This window comes from Malaclemys terrapin, chromosome 15, assembly GCF_027887155.1.
Source record: "Malaclemys terrapin pileata isolate rMalTer1 chromosome 15, rMalTer1.hap1, whole genome shotgun sequence".
In the NCBI taxonomy this organism is placed as follows: domain Eukaryota; kingdom Metazoa; phylum Chordata; order Testudines; family Emydidae; genus Malaclemys; species Malaclemys terrapin.
In genome coordinates, this window is record NC_071519.1 from 8,149,333 (window position 1) to 8,154,901 (window position 5,569).

At 49.8% G+C, this 5,569-nt stretch overlaps 1 non-coding gene across 1 annotated transcript; it reads right to left on the reverse strand.

The window, feature by feature from the left end:
* Positions 1-5,041: 5,041 nt before the first annotated feature.
* TRNAR-UCU (transfer RNA arginine (anticodon UCU)) lies at positions 5,042-5,113 on the reverse strand. Its single transcript has one exon. It is a non-coding gene; the product is annotated as a tRNA-Arg (tRNA).
* Positions 5,114-5,569: the final 456 nt, after the last annotated feature.

Below are 5,569 nucleotides of genomic sequence, written 5' to 3' on the forward strand. Positions count from 1 at the left end.
ATCAAAAAGGCTGACAAAGGAGTTGCTGTCATCATCATGAATAGGTCGGAATATGAATGAGAGGCTGCTAGGCAGCTCTCTAACACCACATTCTACAAGCCATTACCCTCTGATCCCACTTAGGGTTACCAAAAGAAACTACACCATCTGCTCAAGAAACTCCCTGAAAAAGCACAAGAAGAAATCTGCACAGACACTCCCCTAGAACCCTGACCAGGCATATTCTATCTGCTACCCAAGAGCCATAAACCTGGAAATCCTGGATGCCCCATTATCTCAGGCATTGGCACCCTGACAGCAGGATTGTCTGGCTGTGTAGACTTCCTCCTCAGACCCTAAACTACCAGCACTCCTAGCTATCTTCGAGACACCACTGACTTCCTGAGGGAACTAAAACCCATTGGTGATCTTCCAGAAAACACCATCCTGGCCACTATGGAGGTAGAAGCCCTCTACACCAACATTGCACACAAAGATGGACTACAAGCCATGAGAAACAGTATCCCCGATAATGTCATGGCAAACCTGGTGGCTGAAGTGTGTGACTTTGTCCTCACCTGCAACTATTTCAGATTTGGGGACAATGTATACCTTCACTGGCACAGCTATGGGTACTCATATGGCCCCACAGTTTGCCAACATTTTTATAGCTGACTTAGAACAACGCTTCCTCGGCTCTCGTCCCCTAACGCACCATCTCTTCTTGCGCTACACTGATGCCATCTTCATCATCTGGACCCATGGAAAAGAAGCCCTTGAGGAATTCCACCATGATTTCCCATCCCATCCCATCTCCTAGAACTGGAAGGGACCTTGAAAGGTCATCGAGTCCAGCCCCCTGCCTTCACTAGCAGGACCAAGTACTGATTTTGCCCCAGATCCCCAAGTGGCCCCCTCAAGGATTGAACTCACAACCCTGGGTTTAGCAGTCCAATGCTCAAACCACTGAGCTATCCCTCCCCCCAACAATTTCCACAATTTCCATCCCATCATCAACCTCAGCATGGACCAGTCCACACAAGAGATCCACTTCCTGGACACAACAGTGCTAATAAGCGAGGGTCACATAAACACCACCCTATACTGGAAATCTACTGATCGCTATACTTACCTACATGCCTCCAGCTTTCACCCAGACCACACCACATGATCCATTCTCTACAGCCAAGCTCTAAGACCAACCAAATTTGCTTCAACCCCTCAGACAGAGACAAACACCTACAAGATCTCTATCAAGCATTCCTACAACTACAATACCCACCTGCTGAAGTGAAGAAACAGATTGACAGAGCCAAAAGAGTACCCTGAAGTCACCTACCAGAGGACAGGCCCCAAAAAGAAAGTAACAGAACGCCACTAGCCCTCATCTTAAGCCCCCAACTAAAACCTCTCCAGCGCATCATCAAGGATCTACAACCTATCCTGAAGGATGATCACTCACTCTCACAGATCTTGGGAGGCAGGCCAGTCCTTGCTTACAGACAGCCCCCCAATCTGAAGCAAATACTTACCAGTAACCACACACCACATAACAAAAACACTAACCCAGGAACCTATCCTTGCAATAAAGCCCGTTGCCAACTCTGTCCACATATCTATTCAGGGGACACCATCATAGGACCTAATCGCATGAGCCACACTATCAGAGGCTCATTCACCTGCACATCTACCAATGTGATATATGCCATCATGTGCCAGCAATGCTCCTCTGCCATGTACATTGGCCAAACCGGACAGTCTCTGTGTAAAAGAATAAATGGACACAAATCAGATGTCAAGAATTATAACATTCAAAAACCAATCAGAGAACACTTCAATCTGCCATGTCACTCGATTACAGACCTAAGAGTTGCAATATTACAACAACAAAAACTTCAAAAACAGACTCCAACGAGAGACTGCTGAATTGGAATTAATTTGCAAACTGGACACCATTAAATTAGTCCTGAGTAAAGACTGGGAGTGGATGGGTCATTACACAAAGTAGAACTATTTCCCCATGTTTATTTTTCCCCTACTGTTACTCACACCTTCTTGTCGACTGTTGGAAATGGGCCATCCTGATTATCACTACAAAAGGTTTTTTTTTCCTCCTGATAATAGCCCACCTTAACTGATTGCTCTTGTTATAGTTTGAGAACCCCTGTTATAGTGTGTATGGCAACACCCATTTTTTCATGTTCTCTGTGTATATATATATATATATATATATATATAACTTCCTACTGTATTTTCCACTGCATGCATCTGACGAAGTGGGTTTTAGCCCACGAAAGCTTATGCTGAAATAAATTTGTTAGTTTTTAAGGTTCCACAAGTACTCCTTGTTCTTTTTGCAGATAAATTATTGGAGGTTAAGTCCATTAATGGCTATTAGCCAGGATAGGTAAGGAATGGTATCCCTAGCCTCTGTTTGTCAGAGGGTGAAGATGGCTGGCAGGAGAGAGATCACTTGGTCATTACCTGTTAGGTTCACTCCCTCTGGGGCACCTGGCATTGGCCACTGTTGACAGATAGGACACTGGGCTGGATGGACCTTTGGTCTGACCCAGTAGGGCCATTCTTATGTTCTTATGAAGGGCAGGGCAGAACACTGTGACAGGGTTTCTGTAGTGTAGTGGTTATCACGTTTGCCTAATATGCAAAAGGTCCCTGGTTTGAAACCAGACATGGTGGATTATTTTCCCCAGCTTCTACAGGCCTGTCCCTGCTGTTGTAGGAGCAGCAGTGATCTCTATGCTCTGTATGGCTATGCGATGTATAACCTGTATGCTCAAAAGGTTTTTATACTTCCCCCACCTCCTGCTTTTGTCTCCCCTCCCTCTCTGAATACCTGTGAAGTGGCTTTTCCCCTCCCCATCCCTCCTGTAATGCTTGTGGGATGAATGGGCTGGTTGAAGAGCTGGAAGATCAGAATTGCTCCCAGGTAGACAAAGGGTCTGGGACTCTAATTAGGCAACACTCACACACCCGGAGCATGGACACTGCCCAAGGTCGAGTGTGACCAACCAGATGCAGCAAGTAATCTCTAGTCGCAGGCCATGAGGTGCAGGTCCTTAAAAGGGGAAGGGGTCATGTGCTCAGGGGTGCACTCACAAGCTTGTACCTCCAATGAATGCCCTTCACCCGGACCGTCTGGTCAGTGGTTCACTGCACTGCATTTCATCATGCCTCAGGAAGACTTACCTTCATCACACCATCCATCACTGCACTGTGGGACAATTACCTTGAAGAATCCTGATATCTCCAGTGCTGTGCCTGTCCTGGGAGCATGAGTATGCGAGTGTGAGTGTGACCTCCCCCTTCTTTTGAGCTTAGCTATCAATATCATAAATGTGTTGCTTTCTGCCAATCTCTTCAGACTTGCATCTGAAGAAGTGAGGTTCTTACCCACGAAAGCTTATGCTCCCAGTACTTCTGTTAGTCTCAAAGGTGCCACAGGACCCTCTGTTGCTTTTTACCAATCTCTGGTGGGTCATTAGTCCTCCCTAATCTTACTAGCTGGCCCAATTTTTGGAAACACCTGCAATAACCCCAACCCCTGCATCACAGAGGGTGGTGAAATGAGCTGAGACAAAGCCTTGGCATCAGCAGGGGAAAGCTAGAGGATCTTGGCCAGTGAACTTTTGGAGCCTTGTGGCTTGGCCTCCTCTGCTCTGGGAGTTTGGCCTATGGATGCCGGCTCTTCCTGCTGGCCTCCTTTGCGTGACTTGCCAAAGGAGAAAGTGAGGCAGGAATGGGACAAAAGAGGAAAGTCATGCTGAGGAAGGCAGGGCAGAAGCTAAGCACCTCAGCGTGGCTAAGTGGGGTTAGTAGAGCGCCACCATTTGTTCTGCAAAGCCTGGGGAGGTGCAGTTGGCTGCTGGGAGGTAGATGCTGTGCCTGCCTCTTGGCTTCCCAGGGATGGCAACTTGCAGCCCAGGAGGAGAAGGATGGTTCTGGGTGAAAGGAAGACAAGCAAAGCTATGGGAAGAAATTTGGGTGTGTGGTGCAGGCTCTGTGCTTGGGGAGGGGGTTGGGGTGCAGGAGGGGTGGCGCTCACCCTGGTCACTGCAGCTCCCAAAGTGACCGGTACACACAACCCTTTAGCAGCAGCTCCTAGGTGGGCATGGTCAGGGGGTCTCCGTGGGCCGCTGCCGGCAGGCAGTGCCCCCAGAGCTCCCATTGGCTGCAGTTCCTGGCCAATGGGAGCTGCAGAGTTGGTAGTAGGGGCAGAGGCAGCACATGGAGACACTCCCCCCACCTCAGGGGATGCCGTGACATGCCAGCCACTTCTGGGAGCAGCACAGAGGGATGGAGGTAGAGTGGGCAGGGAGCCACCTTAGTGCTGATGGCACATCTCTGCACACCCATTGGGGGAGGGGAGCAGAGGGCCTCCATGCACTGCCTGGGGTAGGGACAGTGCACAGAACTGACTCCCCTCCCGGGTCTATTACAGGAGTGGATGGGTGGGTGGGGTCTTTTGGCTTGCAAGATGCAGCAGGTCAGGCTAGATGATCACACTGGTCCCTTCTGACCTTAAAGGTCCTGACGCTAAGGGTACATCTACACTACAGGGGGGAGTCGATTTAAGATACGCAAATTCAGCTACGTGAATAGTGTAGCTGAATTCGACGTATCGCAGCCGACTTACCCCGTTGTGAGGACGGCGGCAAAATCGACTTCTGCGACTTTTTGTCGGCGGCGCTTACTACCACCTCCGCTGGTGGAGTTAGAGCGCCGATTCGGGGATCGATTGTCGCGTCCCGACGGGACGCGATAAATCGATCCCCGAGAGGTCAATTTCTACCCGCCAATTCAGGCGGGTAGTATAGACCTAGCCTAAAAGGGAGAGGGAAGTAAAGGAATTTTTTTTAAATATAAACCAAACTTTGTAATACCAGGATGACTCCAACAGCTCACTGTATAGTCCTTCCCCTTTCTTCTTCCACTGGGTGTTTAATGTCCTGCTGGGATTTGGAACATTCTCTCATTCCATTGATAAACTGATACAATGTGACTGAAATTAAAGCAATTCCCAGCAGAGAAAATGTCACATTACTGCATTGGCTGGGAATCAAACCCAGGTCAACTGCTTAGAAAGCAGTTCTGCTCACCACTATACCACCAGTGCATCAGGAAAAATGTTTCTCCTATGTGCCACTTATGCTTGTCAAATGATTCACGCCTACTCAATACCAGATTTACAATGGTGCCACTGGTGCTATGGCGCCAGGCCCATGGTCGAAAGGGGCCCCGGCGTGCTCTTCTCTGCCCCCCACTCTCTCCTGTGGGGTCAGAGAAGCTTGACTCTGCCACTGCTGGGGCTGTGTGGCAGCCTCTGCCTGCAGCCTGGCTCCTGCCCCGCCCCTTTCCCCAGCGTTCTACCTTCCCTCCCCCACCTCCCTGCCACCGATCAGGTGGATCAGCCTTGCCTGCAGGAGGGGACAGCCGCAGAACACCGCTCCGGGGAGGAGGAGGAAGAGAAGAAGAGGCGCGGTGATGCCTCTCCATCGCCTCTTTCCCCAGCATGCTACGTTCCCTTTCCCCCCATCCCCCCGCCGGTCAGCTGGATCAGCCTTGCCGGCAG